General features: G+C 39.6%; 1 long non-coding RNA gene and 1 pseudogene across 3 annotated transcripts in view; one reads left to right on the top strand and one right to left on the bottom strand.

Moving 5' to 3' along the window:
• LOC306644473 overlaps positions 1–21817 on the top strand; it is a 178830-nt gene that overhangs the window by 1219 nt on the left and 155794 nt on the right. Inside the window, exons 2-6 of one of the 2 annotated variants that reach the window (XR_013759393.1) lie at positions 1989–2383; positions 4013–4086; positions 5646–5748; positions 6680–6810; positions 9675–9808. This is a non-coding gene — a long non-coding RNA (uncharacterized lncRNA). Of the gene's footprint in view, positions 1–1988; positions 2384–4012; positions 4087–5645; positions 5749–6679; positions 6811–9674; positions 10488–21817 lie in introns of those variants that run through there. The other variant, XR_013759394.1, reaches the window with a different exon arrangement.
• On the bottom strand, positions 18009–20961 carry LOC306644459 (mitochondrial glutathione transporter SLC25A39-like; annotated as a pseudogene). The gene has a single exon. The product of its transcript is annotated as a mitochondrial glutathione transporter SLC25A39-like (transcript).

Raw genomic sequence — 21817 nt, 5'->3', positions numbered from 1 at the left:
TGTGACTGGGTCTCACTGAGGTGCTCAGGTTGGCCTGAAACTTGAGATCATTATGCCTCAGCCTGGGATTATAACTGGGATTATAGACATACAGCATTGTGCCCCATTTAGGCCCCACCTCTTAAAGATTCGATCATTTGCCTATAGTTCCAAGCTGGAGGGGAAACTTTGCCACATGGGCCTTTAGGGACATTCCAAATCAAAATTCATAGCATGTGGTAAGATCATTTTTGATAGCAATATAATTTTTACATACTAAATTTTTACTATTCAGGTCCAATATCCAGTTATAATTAGACAAATGCTGTTTACCTCTCCTGGTCCCCAGTCTTGAAAACTATTTGCCCTTCGTAATTCTATCCACTCTACTCTAGTTTGCAGTAAACATCACCATAGCCTCTAAAACAAATCTTAAATGTGGAAGAAAGTACCTAAAGAGCTTTGGTCTAACACTGTGGAACTTAGCATCAAGTCCTCCCCTGACCTAAACCTTCATTTTTATATTGAGGGTACTTTCCCAGGCACAACACAATCCCAGAAATTAGTACTGATCAGGATGACTGGGACTCATCTTGCTGTAACATACCCATATCATCTATCCCTGAGATCCTCCCATGTTCTCTCTATATTCTCTTTTTGGTTTTATTAAAGACTGGAAACCCTCAAGCCTCTATATACCTAGGCCCTATAAGATACTGTCACATTTTATTAGTGTCAACAACTTTACTGTTGCTCCTAATATCCGTTTCTCCTGTCTCTATCTTCCATTCCTGTGCACTATGGATTTGTGAAGACTTTTTTTTTACCTCTTATTGGAATCGCTCTCCTCCAAAGGCCTGTTCTTTGCCATTTCCCACACATTCTGGAAACTCTATCCTGCCTAGGTCTGGATTTTCTCCTGGCAACTATATAACTGAGTTTGTTCTTGCCCTATTTGTGTCTTTTTGAAAACTTAAAGTGCAAGACCAACATAGCTATTCTGGTTCCTGAGAAATTTATGTCACATTTTGTATTTTGTCATGTTTATAAACAGATGGACCATTTATGCGTTCTAGCCATCATACACCTATCAGATAGGTTTTCCTATGTTCCAAAACAGTATTTTATAATTTACTGTTAAGTTTGAATGTGCCTAATTGTAAGTTTGCAAATTAAAATTGTTGCAAATAATAATAACAGTGCATGTAAGGTGCTTTAAAAATTAGAAACAGAAAAGTAAAAATTATTTTGAAGAACTATAATTATTTACAGTTTAATCTGGAATTCAGTACTTGGTCCTGTTTTCAGACACACTGTTCTTTGCTCTTCTACTTGTAGCAGAATTTTCCTAACAGGTTCAGTCCTGCAGCCTGATAAGTATGTGCAGATATTACACTTGAGCTCCACTCTCATGTCGCTGAGTTTTGTTTTGGTTTTGGTATTTGATAAAACATAACCAAGTGTTACCTACTTTTAGCATGATACTTTCCATGTGATAGGAACCCGGTAAACGTCTGGCCAGGAATGTGAGTATAGGTTGTTATAATTTGTGGAGGTCAATTAGGCAGTAGTTTTCAAACCTTTAATTTTCTGTTTTATTCATTCCAGAAATTCTATTTCTAGAAATTTAGATATAGTTTTGTATATGTGTAGGGATAGTTCAATGCATGGTCTGTAAGAGAAGACCAAAACCCAAACCGAAAACAACTAGAGGTCCATCAATATGGGAGTGGTTAAGCAAATGATGATACTTTTAGTTATGTTACTTACAATGCATGCAATGCGCTATGGTCATTAAAAACTTGGATGGATACACGTATAAACTGAGAAAAATCAGTGTTCTAGGGACAGTGTAAAAATCGTATGGTATGCTGCTGCTGTGTGGGAAGAAGCTATACATATATGTATATATGTATAAAAGCTATGCAAAATGTAAATGTAAACACTTGGAAACATCTCGAAGAACACATAAGGAACTGGGTTCTGTGGGACCTAATTCTTTATTCCAGGGCCAGCAGATTTGAATTCGAGAGTGCTCACAGGAACTCACAGACCTGTGCTACAGGCCTCCGGCTAAAGAGGGCGCTGTGGGCGCCAGAGCCCTGTTTGTAAATCCAGCAACACAGCAAGCGGGCGTGTGACGCCATCACGACGGGACGTGGCGCAGGCGCAGTAGCATCGGCCCGCACTCCGTGGGTAGCTGCCCAGCGCGATCACGATCCAGGGTCTTGTTCTGGCACCGAGGAAGACAGACTGCCATCCTTGAACCGCTTGGCATTGGGTGGCGGCATCTCGGCGCCCACATGAGCCAATGGCATCCTGTCCGCAGGGGCTGAGGCCGGGGACGCGACTTTTCTGGACGTCACTCAGCAAAGAGGAAGGGCGGAAACCGCATCCCGGAAAGGTGATATGCCCTGCTGCTGGGTTGGCCCTTCCGCCTCGTAGCTTCTGGGTGGGCTCCAGGTCTTGTGGTCTCAGCCTCGCCCTGTCGCCGCGGCGAGCTTGGCCTGTCTGCCCGGGATTAGAGCCTTTGACCCTCGCCGCGCCTCCGGCAGAAGCTGAAAGAAATGGCGTGCGGGGTTCTGTTTTTCGCCCCACCCTTTTATAAGTGAGGCTGTGTCCCTTTCTCCTCGGGTCAGGTATGCCTTTGAGGCGGGCCATGGTGTTGGAGACGCTCCTTAATCGTCCAGATGGAACGTCTCTTGAATTCCTTAGGTCGTGTTATTGTTTGGCACAGAAAATATGAGTAACAAGATTTAAATTCGAATGAATCCCTCAGTACCTGCCTGAGACCTTTCATGAAAAGTAGGTTTGCATCCTTGCCAGGAATCACCGAAGCCACACTGGGTGCTTCCTAACGGGTGGCCCCTGAGACCTTTCTGTACATGCCCAGATGGTCAGTTTTGAGGCTGTCTGTCTATATGCAGTGGATCCGTTTACTCCTCGAAATCTTCCTCTCCTCCCTTCCAAACTTCATTGAGTCCTTTTGATTTTATCTCCTGAATATCTTTTGAATCTGCCAACTCTTCTCTTTCGGCATCCTAACGCAGGTCTTGCCTGACCTGTTGCAGTTGAGTGCAGTAGTGTCCCTATATCTATTCTTTACTTCTTTCCAGTCTGTTCTTTGCACAAATCTTTTAAGTAGGTCATTATGAACAATTGAAATTGAGCCCTGCACAGTGGTGCATAGCTGTAATCCCAGGTACTTGGGAGCCTTAAGGCAGGAAAATCACAAGTTCTAATCCAGGTTCAGCAATTTAGTGAGACCTTGTCTCTAAAAAAAAAGTGTGTTTGTATAGCTCAGTGGTGAAGGGCTCATGGGATTAGTTAGCCTCAGCATCCAAACCATGTTGAAATTGAAATGGAATTGGAAGGTAGCTCATAGACATCAGTGTAAAGCATTATTTTAAGAATTAAAAAAACAATCTCCTTACATGGTCTGTGAGGCCCTGTGTGGTGTGGGATCCTCTCTGCTTCTCCAGCCCCGCTTCTTACAGCTCTTGATTTTCTGTGCTTGAGATATATTGAATTCACCATACTTACTTCTAACTTGTCCTACAGAAGTGAGCTCAAATAATACTTTTCAGGGTTGACTCCTAGCCTTTTTAAGTGAAGTTCAAAGTCCCTATCTATTTGAAGAGTTTTCTGTTCAGAAATAAACTTTAAATTCTCTACGGATTGAATTTGATGCTGTCAGTTGTATGAACAGTAAAAAAATCATGTTTAAAGAATTGAATTCAAAGTATTACACTATTTTGTATTAATAACCCCTTAGTATTTGGTATTGGGGTTAGGTTTTGTGAGGGATCCAGAAGTTCTGGCCATCTGATTTTAGATGTTACTGTTTTCAAGATGGGGAGATGTGAAGAAGGAATTGTTACCAGACAGGGATGAATAAGTTAAGTAGCAGAATGCAAACCAGAGAGAAGGGATATGCTGTGTCAGCAGGGACTGTGGTTTTCTAGCAGCCTTTATTCTGTGCATGGAGACAAGGCTAACATACAGTTTGACTAATGAAGAATGTATCTACTAGGTGGAAAGTCTATCTCCCAGTTGGACAGGATGGCTGAGACTTGATTGATTTCTTTTAAAGTCCCTTTGCATAAGGTAAGCAAAAGTTAATTCAGTATTCTTTCAGAAATCTAAATTCACCACATGGAAGACTGGGGTTTTTTTTTTTTTTTTCTTTTTTCAAATTAATATGGAATTTCCATATACATATACATTTTAACAGTAGATGAAATTTATAAAATAAAATTGTTCACTACAAAGTTGTTAAAAACCTTTTGTAGTAATGTGTACATCATAGATATCAGTTCTTTTTTGGGGTAGAGGTTAAAAGCCCTACTCTGGCTTCTAGGTGGGAACCTGCAGGGAACGTGTGCTCTCAGGTTTCTTCATGGGCCACATAGCTAGCAGGAAGTTGGGTGCTTATAGCCCGCAGAGGAACAGCACAGACTCTGAAGAGGGATGGTGTTATCAAGCTGGGACTTTCTGTGGTGGGGAGCTTCCTTGCTTGGAGACATTTCTTTTGGGATGTAGCTGCTCATAAGCATGCTACAGTTGGCCTCTGTAGAGTAGACATTGTCTCTGCCATCTTCAGTCATCTGGCTGTGAGTTTTACACATATGCAAGCAATGGAACCCTCATTTGTGGCTGTCTCTGGAACTTAGGAGTCACAACTCAGGCATCCATATGATCCATAGTATCACACAGCCAGGACTGGGCATGGGGAAGTAGAGTGTTGATATTCAGGCAGCTTGACTTCATTGCTTCTGTGCTTGGCCATTCTATTAAACCAGTTTCTTTGAAATGGAAAATATTTAAAAACAAACAAAAATGACCCAACACCTGACATTGATGGCTGAAACTTTGCCAGATTTCTGGCACACAAAATGAAATTGTGATACCAAATGTTCCTTTTTATTTTATTTTTTTATGGGAAAAGTTGTTTTATTTACACACAAATCGCTTTTAAAAATTTTTTTGTCATAAATGGACACAGTACCTTCATTTTATTTATTTATTTTTTATGTGGTGGGGAGTGTCGAACCCAGTGAGCCACTCATGCTAGTGAAGCACTCTACCACTGAGCCAGATCCCCAGCCCTGCACATAGATGTTAAGAATTAATCTTGTTTTAAATCATGCTGTTTGTTGGGATTGGTGAACTTTTTGTGTTTGTCTTGATCATGGTGACCTTTACTCAGAGTACATTTATTAGGCCACAGAGGTACCATAGTACTAAAAGGGACCTGACTGCTTCCACTATATAGTGACAGCTTGGATTTGATACTTTAAAAATTTCAAGGTAAATTTACTTCTTAGCTCTCAGAGCCATGCCATGGAAAGCTTATTCTCTCTTGGGTTATCATTTATGAAAGTACAGTGATTTGGATTGAACTCCTACCTGCTGCCCAAGATGCACAGCTTTTGCAACTCGCTACTCTGTGCCAGAGCTGCTTGGTGGCTTGAGTGCTTATGCCTGTGACTCTTTGTGCCATTGCTTCATACAACATTATATTGAGAAGCATGACCAACTGTAGCCAAACTGGATAATGTAGAAAGTTCTTCAGTCTCTTTCCTTTGAATCTCACTTATATGGAATTCAGCTAAATAATTACTTTCCAAAAGAATATTAAGAAACAGCTTCCTTGTTTTTTACAGTGTCTTGGTGACCATCTCTGCCTGCCCTGTTCCAGAGCCAGCCTACCTCTGCTGAGGTGCGTGTTCTAGATTTAATTTCCCCTGCTCTGCATGAAAGAAGGCAGTAAATACCTAACTGAATCTATAGAACTGAGGATTCTCCATGAGGTTCTACGTGGTAAATTCTCGCTGCTATCTACCGAGAAGTCTGTATGTTCTAGTTAACTATCAGCCAATAGTACTGTGGCTGTCCATTGAAAATGGTTTCCCAACCAATGTTTTTTTAAATTTAGACTGCTAGTTTTCATAGAGGCTATGAATATATGAATAAATTATTAGAACACTGGTTTTCAACTATCACTCTCCATTTTCCTTTTGTAGCAAATGCTTCTTAAAGTGCCCTTTGCTCTCCATAAATAAGTTTGTAGATATACTTTACTTCAAAACATACTTGTAAAGAAATCAGTATAATGCCATAACTAAGAATAATACACTAGATTTATAATTAAGTAATACATATTTCAATATGTAAATTAATGAGCATTAGCACACTAGAAGTATAAAGAGGTATTTATACTATGAATGCAAGCTCTGCACATATAGATTGTGACTCAGGTGCATTATATTTCCATAGCAGTGAACGACTCAATTGATTGCCAAACAAAACAAAATATAGTCTTCACTTTGTTGATCAGGTGATTACTGTCCTGAGAAATTCAATGGACGTTAAAATTATTCATAAATACTTCGTGAATCAGAGTTAGGTTCCAAAACTTAGGTAAATATTTCTTTAAGGTGTATTAATGTTGAGTAGGATGTTCACAAGTCATTTAGTATGTGGAACTTAAGAAACACATATATTTATATATTGAATGAGCTTTTACACATAGAGTGAGCTTCTTTCTTCCTTCAGATGAGTGGAAGAGAGGTTTTTAATTTAGCTTCTAGAAGAGTGGAAACCCTTCTTGTATCTCACAGTTATTTGGTATCTTCAGATTTGAATAAATGTATAACAGGATTTTAGCACACATTTTCTATTTCATTCTCTCTGACAGAGTTTTGAAGTGAAACCTACTATAGAAGAAAACTTTTTTCTCTGAAACTTTTTAAGAAAATTCAAGAACAAAATGAAGAGCTTGGATTGATTATTGATTTATTGAATACTCAGGACTGTTATGAGTCAGAGGTAAATTGAACCTTTAACTGAAAGGAATGTTCTGTCTTTCTTCCCCCCCCCCCCCCAACCAACTGAGCCACATCCCCAGTCCTATTGTGTATATTTTTTAGAGTACAGGGTCTCAGTGCCTTGCTTGGTGCCTTTCTTTTGCTGAAGCTGACTTTGAAATTGCCATACTCCTGTCTTAGCTGCCCAAGCTGCTGGGATTACAGTTGTGCACTATTTTTTATTAAGATGTTAAAATAATTCATAGTAATTTAGTAATGATCCTAATTTTCATCTTATGCTCATGTGAAGCCTGGCCTTCTTTCATGGGTAATCATAATTTTAAAAGGAAACCAAATGGTTTCCTTAATTATATGCTTTGAAATGCTGTCTCAGAATGAGATTGGAGACATGAACCGTTTGGTCACCATTGCTACTGTTTGTACCCAAGTCTTTCATCATCTTGAACCAAAACTCAGTAACCAATAAACAGTAATTCCCTTTTCTTTTTCCAGCCCCTGGTAACCACTAATCTACTTTTTGTCTCTATAACTTTTCCTATTCTTGGTGCCTCATAGAAATGGAATAATAATATTTGTCCTTCTGTGTCTAGTCCATTTCACTTATATTTTCAAGATTCATCCATTTTGTGTTATGTGTCAGAATCTTATTCCTTTTCATGGCTAAATATTTCACTGTGTACATGTGCCATGTTTTGTTTATCCTTCATCTATTCACAGGCGCTTGGATGTTTCTTGGGCTATAGTTTATACCGATGCTATAAACATTGGTGTACAAATGTATTTGTTTTTTTTTTTTTTTTGGTATTGGGGATTGAACCCAGAGGGACTTTATTATTGAGCCTCATCCCCATCCCTTTTTAATTTTATTTTGAGACAGGGTGTCACTGAGTTGCTTAGGGTCTTGCTAAGTTGCTAAAGGTAGGCTCAAGCATGTGATACTCCTGCCTCAGCCTAGTGAGTCACTGGGAGTACAGGAATGTGCTATTGTGCTGGACTGGTATACAAATATTTGTTTGAATCCTTGCTTTCAGTTCTAGATGTCTGACTAGGAGTAGAATTGCTGGGTCACATGGTCCTTCTGTGTTTGACCTTCTGAGAAACTACTGCACTTTTGCAGTGTCATCTTCTTGTTTTTAAGCTGTTATCCTAAATGTCACACAGATACAGAGAGACATAACACTTATAGGTATTTATTGTATACCTACTAATGCCTTCAGCTTCAATGTTTAACAACTGATGGCTGTCTTGTTTCATCTGTACCCCTACCTGTTTCACCCCATTCTGTAGTATTTCAAAGCAAATCTCAGATGTCATATAATTTTATCTCTTCCTTTTTGGTACGTATATTTAAAATGTATGTACTTTTATTTTTTTATATCAGTTCTTGAACGGTGCATTTCCTGTTAGTGCTCAAACTTCCAATTAGCTCCTAGATGTCATAAAATATTGTCACGTTCTAATTAGTTTTTAAGACTCTTATGTCTTATTTAATCCACAGATTCTCTTCCATGTCTCTCTAACTTGCCAGTTGCACCTTGAAATTTATGTATTAATCAGGTAGTGTTTGTAGTACATAGATTTTTGACAGTTGCATCCCTGTGTGTAGTTAATATTTTGTCTAGTCCTTCACTGTCTGCAAATTGGTAGTTGGATCTAGCTTGATTGTATTCAGACTTGTTTTCTCTGTCTCGCTCTCTCTTTTTTTTTTTTTTGTGACAAGACAGATTCAGAATTGACCATGTATTTGTTCTTCCCTGAGGAAGCTTATAAATGCGTGATTATATCTTTCTGTGATGTTAGCAGTTCTTGGTGATTGGTCCATCAATTCTTTTGAGACTTCAAAAAATAGAAAGATTAATAATTCTTTCTTCCTTAATTATCTCTGGATTTTTTCATAAAGACAAGTTTCCCCTTATCAATTGAAGGCCCAGTTGTGTAGGCATGATTCTTTTATTTAAATTTGCATGATAATGAGTTGGACTAAGTGGATTTTGTTGAATTAATTTATTTTTCATATCATTATGAACTCCATGGCATTGTTTTTGTAACTGAGGTACAAGTTGAAACCCTGTCTTTGGATGGGTGAGGCTTCTCAATTTGGCCCTCACACATTTCAAAACAACTTTAGGAATCTTTATTCACTGTTTTTGCTATTTGTGTAAAAAAGTTCCAGGCTCATCTTGTTCATATGTGCCCCAGCCTGAATCAGCCATTTTAACAAGGTACTTAGATTCCTTTTAGTGGGAATGATACTTAGAGACTACCATTTGAGTTCTAGATATATGCATTGCTACCAGGCTGAAAATGTTCCTAGGCTTTTTCTGTGAAATTATGTTTGTGTGTGTGTGAGTGTTTATAATGTAAAAGCTTGTGTTCATGCTGATATTTTCCACTTAACTTCTGTGCTATAGGCTTTTCACTTATCCGCTAAGCAAAATTCCAGATCAAGTATACTTAATTAGCCTATGTTAGGTGTTTTTTTCCTTTTCATTCAAACCTCTTGTCAAAGTATAGGCATAGCAGTTGAGATTGATAAAGAAGAAAACTAATATTTCATTAGCTAGCTACTGTATTAGGTACTTCCTGCAAACTATTCTTTTGTGCACATATTGCTGGGGATTGAATTCAGGGCCTTATGCATGCTAAACACATGTTCTACTAGTAAGTTTCACCTCCAGCCCTACTCCCTTTTATCCTCTCAATAAGCCTATAAACATATTTTATTATTATTCTCAGTTCACTGATCAGAAAGATGAGTTCCAAGAAGGGTAAGTAGTCTCAAAGACATACAGTGATTTAGTGGCAGAGTTCAGATTCAAATCTTTTTCCATCTCACATTGCTTCCCATGTCTGTCCATATTATAGAGATCTAGAAAGAGAAGTGACAAGGCATATCATCCATGTGGGCCAGGCAGAACAGTGCACCTCATCAGCTCTGACTGTCCTCCTTGCCTGAAGTACACCTCCAGTTTCTTCTACACTGGACACATATACAACAGGTGGATCCTTGCTATGTGGATGAAATCCTTCTGGCGATATGAAGAAATCTCTAGTCCATGGTCAGTTAATTTAAAGAATCCAGTTCTCAAATAAGAAAAGGCAGTGTCAGAGGCAGGCAAAGGTGTTCCTCAGCCTCTCTCTCACACACACACAGGACCAGGCATGCACTCTCACACAGTAGAATGGAGGTCATTTTAAGACAGCTTCTATAGTATGCTGGTTTACAAGTCTCTTGTCTGGCAAAGGAAGCACACTTACAGATTGATTCATCAGTGCAACCACATTGGTTTTGCTGGGAGAACTCATAGTAAATAACAGTTTTTGGAATGAAAAAGAGCCAACAGTGACATCATGAGTTTGATTTTGAACTTCTGTGTATGTGTGTTTGTGTGTGGTGCCAGGGATGGTACCCGGATGGTACTCAGGGCCTCACGCATGCTTGCAAGTGCTTTACCACTGAGCTCCACCCACTTAGCATAAATTTGAAATTCTTTAATACAACATTGAACTCTTGGGACTCCCGTCACTGCAAGTCAAATAATCTAAATTTCTGGTGGACTTTTTAAAATTTATTTTAATTTTAATTTTTCAATACTTGGAATTGAACCCAGGTGTGCTTTACCACAGAGCTACATACCTAGCCCTGATTTTTTGTTTTGTTTTGTTTTTGTGTTTTTGAGACAGGTTCTAAGTTGCTGAGGATCAATTCTCCTGTCATAGCCTCCCAAGTTACTGCGATTACAGGCATGGGCCCTGCTCCTGACTCTTCTGGACTTCTCTTAGAAAAGCAACAAAACTATTGCTTATATATCTTTTTTAAAAAGCAACATAGGTTTATCAGAATTTGGGGCTTTCAAGAATCATTTTAGATAACAGCCGGTTAAATCTACGATCTAGATATTTTCTAAAGAACAAGTCTCAAGTATAAAGACCTTTTGCTCTGAGTCTTTCTTTGTGCCTGCCTCCCTATAACTCCCAGAACCAAGTCCTGTGTGCTCACTCCTGAAACTTGGGGGAGCACACAATAGTTATTGACTCTGGTACCATCATCTGATAGGAAAAGTGAGTGTGCACATCGACACTGGAGATAAACGTGGTCTGTGTGGGATGAGTCTGAGAAGAGCAGAGCAGAGAACTCTTGGTGATCATGGATAGTCACACCTGGTCCGTGAAGAAAGGTATGGTCATGTTAGGCCTTCTCAACAGCTGGCCCTAAACTCCTTTTCAAGTAAAAGCTGTTTACAACCATGAGGAGTACACTTAAAAGTAAGGATATGTCTTTCCAGCATTATAAACGAGAAATGATATACAAGTATGTGAAGAGACCCATAATTTCTTTTTTGTTGTTGTTAAAAGATTTCTTATACATCATGATGACTACATAGTTCACTTTCTTTTCTCTTCTCATTTTTGCATTTTTTATTATTTCATTTAAAACACTTTAATTGATATATAATTGTACATATTTATGGTATACAGTGGGATATTTCAATACATAGATGTACACAATGTAAAACAGGGTAATTGGCATATTACATCTCAAATGTATATATTTTTTTCTATTAGACAACATTCCAAATCCTATTTGTTTTTTCTTTTTAAAGATTTCACTTTTATTTATATATATAAAAATATATGTATATTTTTTGTTGTAGATGGTCTTTATTTATTTTTATGTGGTGAAGAGAATTGAATGTATTGCTACTCAGGTTCTCTATCGGTGAGCCATACCCCCAGCACTTAGGATCCATTTTGAATTGTGCACTTCGTTGTTGTCAAACACAGTTACCCTACAGTGCTTAATAGTATTTTTCCCCCAACTGCACCCATATACCTATAAACTCTCCTCTCCAAACTCCATTCCCCAACTCACCCGGCCTCTGCTAATCACTATTCCACTCGCTCTTATAAGATCAAATATTTGAGTTTCTACTCATTTATGAGAACATATGGAAATATTCCCACCTTTTTGGAATCCTCTTGTTACCTGACTTCCCCCATAGCAATTTCATTTTTCTTCTAGTTCATTGATAAGTCCTTCTCAGTCTTTTGTTATTCCTATTCTTTACTCCTTAATGTTGCAAGACCCCAGGGCTCGGTCCTTTTCCGTTTTCTCTTTTCCATATGTATTAAGTGATTTTATCCAATGCCATGGTTATTCTCTAATGACTCCCAGATTAAATTTCAAGCCCTAAATTATACCCTGAAATCCAGTTATCTATTCAGCATCTCCAACCCAATGTGGACAAAATAGAAGTTGATTCCATGCTTTTCCAAACCCATTTTCCTCCAGTATGCCTCATCTCTATCTCAGAATTCACCTAGTTCAGGTAAACAAAGGTCTAGGACTCATCCTTGACTCCTCTCTTTCTTCCTCCTAATATCCAAGCCATCAGTAAATCCTAACTTCTCTACCTTCAAAATAGAGACTGAATCCAACATCTAAAACATTTCTCTATCATCTGTGAGACTAGCCTGTCTCTTGTCTGGAATACTGTAAGAACCTAACTATTCTCTCTGCTTTGCCCCTCAATCCTCTTCAGTCTAACTTTCACAATGTATCTTCATATTTCAAGGTTAAGCCAAATTATGCCATCTTCTGAGTCTCACTAATGGCCTTGATTTACTTATCTTTACAAGGCTAAATGCACCCTTTCAGAAAGTAGTCTCTGCCTTTTGTCCCTAGTTCTTCCCACTCTTTTGTCTTAATCATGCTGTAATCTCACCAGCCTCTGCTGTCCCTTAAACATGCCACGTAAGTAAACATTTTAGGGCCTTTTTACTTGCCTTTGCCTCTGCAGAATGCTTTTTCCTAGTCAAATGGCTCATATGCTTATGAGGTTCTCTGCCTATATCACCTATTCAGACAGAACTTTCCTAACCACCTTAACAACCACCTTCCCATTCTATCCCTAATGCCTGCTTTTTCTTCTTAGCACCTGATATTATATATTGCTTTTATGGATGTTATCTTTCTCCTTCATTGGAACATAAACTCCATAAAAGAAGGTACTTTGTATGGGATACAACTGTATAACCAGCACACCAAAAAGAATACCTGGCATTCAGTAAGGAACTCAATACATATTAATTCATGCTGTGAATGGATGAGTGTGTTTTCTACTATACAATAATACAGTTTAATGAATAGGAAAAAACTGAGAATGTGCCCTTCAATGCAAAGATAAATTCAGCTTCATTCCTCTAAAATGATATGAATTTTATTAAGAGTAGCAGAGTTGTTCAGTAACACTGGAGCAAATATTCATATTTTTAAAAATTACTTTTTAGTTGTTGATGGACATTGTTCATTTATTTATTTTCAGTGTTGAAAATTGATCCCAGTGCCTCACACATGCTTGGCAAGCTCTCTACCACTGAGCTACAACCCCAGTCCTCCAACATTTATATTTTCAACAAGATAATGTAGCTAATAGGAAAATCATAAAAAGCTTCAGAATTCCTTCTCCAAGTAAAGTTGCAATTCATTAACTTAGGCCTGAACATTTAAAAACTATATATATATATATATATATATATATATATATATATATATATATATATATAATACACACACACACACACACACAAGAAAAATAGTTTAATGAAACCGTATCAGTATGAACAGAAATGTCTTGATTACCTACTGTCCCTTTTTCCTTCCTTCAACAAATTCCTACCAGTGAAGGCCCTGGAGGCCATCAGCTACTCAGGGCTCTTAGAGTCATGTGTTATATCCTATTAATTTGTCACTGCTGCTGCTGTTCACATAAGAAAAAATGTCAATAACCACAGAGGTTTCACAGAGGCAGCAGAGTATTCTGCATAAGTATGTCTGGATTAACTAGCAGTATGTATTACCTGCTCTCTTCTATCAATGCAGCTCATAATATAGAAAAATGTGAAAAATCCACCACATAGCAGATGTGTCTCTTCACATATGATTTGGTGGAAGGCAGAGCATGATGAAGGAAGAGGTCAGTTTTCACCAGTAAACTAAAAATTTAAAGATGAAATATAGTTGGCCACACCAAGGTTGTCCTGAGCCACTGACAGGAGGCCATTCTGAATACTCCTTTATGGCAGTGTGCTATTGAAATGAATAGCCTTGAGGAAGGAATTTAGTCTGCTGTGTTGTTTGTATATCTACATTCATTTAATATTGTCATGGTGGTTTTGCTCTCTGATGAGGGGACAGCTCTGATCATGGGACAGAAGAATGATGAATATTACTTCCTATGAAATGTTTCATACCTTGTAACCTCTGAGAATAAATACTCCAAGTACCAATTCCATTTCTTTGCCTGAGTAGAGCTCATGTTTATTGTCCTTTCTTCGGGACTTCATGCAGCAAAAAGGAAGAAGCATAGCTTAATAGAGAAGGGTGTTAGACTAAATTTAACCTGTTTTTGTACTCCACTACTCCAGCTTTTGCTAGAGTAGTGGAGTACAAAATATATACTGACTTGGAGGTCAGTATATATTCCTTTCTCAAAGGGTTTGTATGTCCACAGGCAACCAACTGGTTGTCAATTAGTGATAAATTTATTGATAGGTCTTGCTGCTGAAATTGAACTCTGATTTTGCCTTTTGTACCAAGTCATTTTTCTTGGCTGCATCCAATTTTTACATTACCTGTGCATACTGTTATCAGAGCTGGTTCAGTTTACTGGTATCCAGGCAGAGGAGTGCAGAATAGAATATCCCAGGAGCAAATAATACCACTAATGGAAGGTTATAATTTACAAATCTGTCACATCCTTCACATACAAATCCAGCCTGAACTGCATTAAGAAAGTAGTTACTCTCCAATCACAGTGCAGTAGTGCACAGCCATCCTACATAGTGAATCACTTTAGACACGAGTTCATGGATCCACCCAAGATTGTCTCCAGAGGACTGCTTGCCAGAGGTTTCCTGCCAGTGTCCACAGAAAGCCCCAGCAGCCAATTTTGCAGCACCTCTTTCAGACTCTGAAGAACACTACACTTGAAAGATGTGGTTGATGTAAAGAAGAGCTGTGCTAGATGGTCAAAAAGAAGTGGCTTCACCTCTGAAAAATGATGAAAGAAATCCAGCTCACAAGCTGAAGGGATTGTGACTGACAACAGAGGCCATCCAGGAGAGGAAGGCGCTCATACTGGAATGCTTCACAGGACTAAAACCCCTTGTGTAGGAAGCACTGTGCCCTGATGATAGTGTCCAGGAAGTTGGTAAAGTCTTATCCATGTTCAAAATTATTCCCATTATACCAAATACATTCTTGTAATGTTTGACAGAACTAGTAACAGAGCCTCAGTGACATTGACTCATCTCTGTCACAGTTAACATAGTAAAGTAGCAGAGAGTTGTTCAGCAATGAGCCCATCTGAGAGCGCAGCTCTAAGCAATGGATGTTTTGTAAGAGTGAAGTTTTGAAGCTGTTCCAGTGGAAGTGATCTACTGTGACTGAGACAGTCAGAAAGACTCATCTGTTTTTTTTTCCACATTAGTGTAGCTACCAGTATGTAGTAGAGGTGTAACTGAGTGAGAATTCCATTTTCTGTTTAGAGAATACACATTAGCTGGATCTAACACCACTGTCAGAGATTCTGGAAAAGTGCCGATTTCTTAGTACAAGCACTCAATTATACTAGGAACTGTATCCAAAGGAAAGGAAAACAATAAATAATCTAGGTACAATCCATTCAAAACAAGAAACAGTGTTCATAACACAAATAGAGATGAGACGAACACTCAGAGAACTGAGATTTGCTTACATGAATCCCGCCCAAATTGATGAGACGCTGCTGATCCTGTATGAGGAAAAGTTCTTTCTCTGTGTTGCAGTAATCATACCAGCACTTTGCTTGGGGATGGGAACGTGGATAATGGTAAATTCATCTGCCAAAGGTGAAAACAGCTTGTCACGATTCTCATGCACTCCTGCATCCTCACTGTGGAAAGTCAAACATCTACACAAGCAAAATTACTTCCCACCACAGCACGAGTCACTTCTGTGTTCCCTGAATCCCTCGCCTCAGTGGTTCACAACCTTGTCTACTAGTGTGTATTTTTGGGCACATTTCATAACCAGAGATGCTCTGACTAGCCCCTAACCTTCCTCTGATGCCCAGCTTGGGTAAACACCACATCCCTATTGCGTTGGACTCATGGTTCCTGAAAAGATCCAAGTGGAATAGCATTTCTCTTCCTTTGCTCATGTCTAAAGCAGTTTTCCTCTCACTGTTAAGTCCTTCATTAAACTCTGGCTACGTCTGTTCCACTTCATTCATGGATTCATTCCGCAGTTAGTAATGGGTTCTCAAGTGCCTGCATTCAGTGCTCTTTCCTTCCTCAAAATTCCTAGTGCTTATGTGGTACATACAGTCAGGATACCATGTATCTTTGTTGCACATTTTCCATCTCTCCAATTTGATTGGACACTTTTTGTGAACATAAACTATGTGTCTTACCTGTATTTTATATTTCTATGCTATACCACAGAGGAGGTGCTCAGAACATGGTGGTATACATAGTGGCTAGCTCTTCCTACTACGTTTAGAGTTTGGTGTTTCAAACTATAATAATAATCAGTTCAATACAAGGGAATCTGAAAAGCAATCAAATACAGAGTCTAAAGATCTAACGGGATTATACTGTACAGTCCATGTTTGCATCTGTGGAGGATTTGATGCAAAGAGAAACTGACCCTGAACATCTTCTCTGAGAGTCATGGGAGGTCAAGGAAAAGGAAAGTTTCACTTCAGGAACGAGTTTGAGTTTTTTGTTTGTTTGTTTTTCTTTTTTTTTTTCCCCCTCTTGTTTTCTTTTTTGCCAGTATCTCAAAGAAATTCCACATATTTCCACACCCTGAGGAGTGCTAGCACTGGATAACTGGAGAAAATGAGGACAGAGTTTCCTGGGCACCACCACATGGTGCAATCTATCAATCATAGGAATTGTAATGGTGAAGGGAAAAGTCTGAGACCATGAGGCTGAATCATTCCAAGCAGAGCTCACAGCTGCTAGCATTTGGAGAGCAATCCTAAGTCACTGGAATCCCCCCAACTTCAGACACTGAGTGAGCATCTCATTCTAATGACATCAAAACACTGTCATAAAATCTATTCTCCAGCCTGTGGCCACAGCTGATTAGGAGTTGTGATGGTCAATTTTATGTGTCAGCTTGACTGCATTAAGGAATACATACATGGTAAAGTTATTTCTGGGTGTGACTTTCAGAGGTTTTCTGAAGGAAACTGATGGGTGGTTCTCCAGATTGAGTGGGGAAGATCTGTTCTTAATATGGGTGGGCACCATGCAAACAGCAGGAGCCCAGACAGAATCACAACAAAGGCATTCTTTTTCTGCCTTTGGAAATCAGGACTGGGTTTCTAGACTTTGGACTCTAAGACTTGCACTAGTGGCTCCTGGATTCTAAGGTCTTTGGACTGAAACTGAGAATTATGCCATGAGCTGCCTTGGTTCTGAAGATTTTGGATGTGAACTGAGCCACATGACCAGCATTCCAGGGTGTTCATCTAGCAAAAATATTTTGTGGAACTTCTCAGCCTCCTTATTCATATAAGCCAATTCCCCTAAGAGCTGTGGGGCCATGTGGTCTCTACCTAGATTTCAAAGTATGTTGCAGACAGTCTGAGGGCCTGTTCAGAGACGTGTCATAGGAGCAGAGCCACCAAAGAGAGGCCCCTTTGGGGGCAGCACCTTGGCATTGGAAGAGTGGGGCAGTGCTTCAAGACCCAGAACCAGAGAGCCATCAGCCCATGATTCCATTCTGAACAATTTGGGCATAAGACTCCAGCTCATGAGAGCTCTGCGTGAACTGAGCTCAGCAGAAAATATAGAAATGGGCTGTCTGAGGTCTTCCGGGTGGTCCAACACTTGTCCTAGTGTGCCCAGGATGCAGGACGTGGAATCAAAAGAGATTGTTCTCCAACATGAAGACTTAATGTTGTTTTCCCATGTTTGGTTTTTATGTTGCCCAAGCTGGCCTTGATCTTGAGAATCCTCCCATCTCAGCCTCCCTTGTAGTGGGATCATAGACATGCACTACCAAGCCTGCTCCAGTCACTCAGTTCTTCATTTATTTCTCCCTTTTGGAATGGGACTGATTGTCCTACACAGGTTCCACCATTGTATTGTGGAAGCATGTAACTTATTCATTTCCAGCTCCCAGGATGAGTTGTGCCTTGTGATTTATAGGAAACTTTGCACTTAGAGTTCATGTTCTCAATACTTCAAGAAAAGAGTAGGCTTTACTTATTCAAGGTCAGACAAGGGTAAACCACTACTTTCCAAGACATTTCTAAGATATTTGGAAATTCCCTGTCACAATCTAAAAAGAAGGATTAAAAAATAACCTCCCCTTTCAACAGAACATTTTATTTCTCATCTCTGTTTGAACTCATAAGAATGTTAGAGTATGACTTTCATGGAGGCATAAAATAATATAGTCTTCATAATGGAAAGTGACTTAGGTAGTTATTTCCTTCTGAGTTTAGTCTTGAGAAGAATGTTTAAATCCCAAGTCCCAACCCCCTAAGATAACAAAAGTCTGGTCTCTCTAAAAATGCATGAACAAAGAAATTCTAAAACTGCTTCAGGATGCCAAGGATGGACCCAGTTCCTGAACACCAAGGAGAAACCCTCTGAGAAAGCCAGCAAACTCAGTTTAGGAAGCAAATTCAGTCATATTTTAATAATAAAAAAAGTTTAAAAGTACATTATTTTTCTGGACGTTCTACAGCAAGGTCTGAACTGCCAGAGAGGTGACAAAGTCAGACCATGAGATGCACTGTGAATCAGCAGTCTGATGATGACATCTACAGATGAGGAATTAATGTTTGGCACAGTCCTTTCCTTTTAATTCAATACATTTGCCTACTAAATGTATACCAAGTAGACACTGTGCTCAGCCTACAGAAAACACAAATGTGAATCAGACTCGAACAAGACTCAGTTCCTCACTTGCAGGAAGTGAAAAGTTATTGACAAATAACTACATAATCTGATAAATTATCTAACTTGTATTGCAGATCAAAAGAGCTCTGTGAGTTTTACAGAGAACAGAATCAATCTGATTGAAGGGAGAGGAAGTGGAAAGGCTTCCAGAAAAGCAGGGAAGGCAGAAACAGAATCTATGTAGAGGGCAAATGTTAACAAATCTCATTGGATAAGGCAGTGGAGGGAATGTCCTGGGAACATGACAGTTCAATTACCCTGAACTAAGAATATGTAGGAAGGAACAGTAGTGGGAGATAAGGCTGCCTGGTAAATGGGGATGGGTGTCAAAATCTCAGACCTCACAGCCCAGCCCGCCTTCCCTTCTTACTTGTGAATGTATTTCCATCAAAGCTGACTTATTTAATTTTTAGAGCATGAACAGGGCAGGGAGACTAAGCTGATCCCAGGGGTTCTTGGCTCCTGGGGGCCCAGCTACAGACAAACACAAAGGGAACACAAGAGGCAGGCAGTTATCAGATTTGGTCTTGAACTTGGGGGTGGGAAAGGGATGATCTTAGAAAGGGGGAGCAACAGGAAGCAAACTGGGTCTAAGGAAGACCTGGATGACCCAGGGTTGGGGGACAGCCCTACCTGGGGCTCTTGGTTAGAGAAGAGGGAAAGGAGGCCCCTTCCCTGAGTGCTGAGGAAAAGGCACCTGATTCAGTCTCCTCCTGCCCCCCATCCACAGAAGAACTAAGAGTCCATTTCCTGGCCCCATTTAATGGCCCAGAGGCTTTTCCTGGTTGAGCCTCTGGAAGAAGCTTTTGCCAAACTCAAAAGTGCTGATCATAATAGCACAGGAGGGGGCAGCCTTGATGATCCTCGTGAGAAAGCCTGCAAAAAGTCCCTTGGTACCTGATTCAGCCTGTATTCTCTGAAGCACCAACCAGGTGGAGTGAACTGGTGGGGGCTTCACTCTCACAGCCTCTACAGCTCCCCTTGCAACCTGGTGCTGCATCTTCACCACATCAAAGGGTAGAGTCAAGATGGCAGCCACTGTCCCTGAGATGCTGCCAGCTGCAAAGCTAATGCCCAAAGACGTCTGGTCCTTTGGTCTGGGCCTATTCAGTCATCTCTTCACCAGCTCATAGTTGAACAAATACAGAGCTGAGTAGGATACATCTCGAAGAGCTGTGGGGCCTCAGCCCAGCCACAGTGAATGCCAGCCACCCTGAACCCCTGCAGCCTGGACACAGGTTCCTAGCTCATGGTATGATACATGCTGAGCCTGCAGTTTTGTCCGCACAAGTTCCAGGGGGCTGATCACTGTCACAGTGCCCACGTGAGCTGGTGCACAGCAACATGGGTGCATAGAGGTCAGAAATCAGGGCTTGCCCACAAAGGAAGGCCTTGAGGTCATCATAGGCAGTGAAGTAGATGGCGGTAGCTGGATTCAGAGTGCCAGTGAAGTGGGTAGGATCACGAAACCATGTGGTACAGTGGGTACCATTTGGGCATAATTACAGGGGCTCCAGGACACCATTGCTGTATGGGAGGCACTTCCCTGTGGATTGGAGAATGGATGTAGTGTAGGAGAGGCTCCAGAGTCTGGAGGGAGGCATTGGCTCACTGGCTACTGAGGGGTGCTGAGATTGCAAGCGGTCTTTCACCACGTCCAGGGGTGTCGTGAAGAGGGAGGTGACCAAAGCCCCAGCCCCTAAGGCCATCATTTGTTGGAGAGGGCTAATGCCCCCAAGATCCTGGTCAGCCATCTTGTTGTTTCAATCCTGGCTCTAAGCTGGTGCTCGCTCTCAGGGCACCAGGGGCCTGGTGGGCCCATAGCAGCTCTGCAGCCAGTGCAGGGTGCCCGCGCGCTCGCTTGCTTCACACAAGGAGGGCTGGGAATCTCCAAAACCAACTTTCAGTGACTTCTTGAAAGTCAATTCCTGCCTTCCACAAATTCCTCTAATGATCAAGATATACTCATCCTTTAACCCCATTCCTATTTTCTTGATTGCCATCATTGGTGACAGGAGATAAGACTGACAGTAGTTTTTATGGTTGAACTGAGTTATCACATGAGGTTTACCTTGACCAAGTGCCTTAAGAATCAGGAATGCTTTCAGGGCAAGCAGTACCCTGTTTTTTCTTTTTCTTTTTCTTTTTTAAAATCAGTCATTGAATTGCACCATAGTTTCTGTATATTTTAGGATTATTTTTTTTACAAAAAGCCAATGTTGGTCTCTAATTCACTGATAGAGAGTAAATATACTTCAAAAAAATAAAAATATTAAAAAATTCAAAAAATAAATGAATAAAAATTACCATAAAAAAAGAAAAAAATGATAACATTGAGTTTAATCTGTGATTTGGAGCATCAGCTATAGCTACTTTAAGGAGTGGTCTCTCCTGTCAGCAAAAAAAGTGATAAGTTTGCAAAAAAGTTTCTTATGCATGTTTGGAGAGATCTTTAATATGTGTGTTTGTTAAATGTGATGATCAATTGTATAAATGAGGAATAAGTTTAATTTTAGTCAAATTTTGTTTCTTTGTTTCCAATGAGTTAGCTATGAGTTATATAAATTATTTTCTAATAATTCAAAACTTTTTTGGTAAAAACTTACAATCTCAAGGTTGAGAATTGCAAAAAGAGTTAAATGACATAAGAAATTTTAGGATTATTTGGTACACTTCAGGGTAGGGATTTTATCATTTTATATTTCATTTTACACATTTATTTTATAAATTGGCTTATAAGCACATGCTGTAATTTTTTGTATTTCTGATTTTTAAAAATAAAATAATTATGTCCTTTTTGTTATACATGATTATAGAACGTATTTTGACATACTATGTACACGGAGTACAACTTCCCTTCCCTGTGGTTGTACATGGTTTGAAGTTAAACTGGTGATGTATTCATATAAACAAATATGGGATATCAATGCAATATAATCACAGGCAATCTGAAAAAGGATGAAGGACTCAACACTTTACAACACAGATAATCCTTGAAAACAGTCTTCTAATTCAAAGAAGCCATAAAAGGTCATATATTGTAT

The sequence above is a fragment of the Sciurus vulgaris genome (assembly GCF_902686455.1).
Source record: "Sciurus vulgaris genome assembly, chromosome: 14".
Taxonomy (NCBI): Eukaryota; Metazoa; Chordata; class Mammalia; order Rodentia; family Sciuridae; genus Sciurus; species Sciurus vulgaris.
This window is presented reverse-complemented; position numbering and strand designations above follow the sequence as displayed.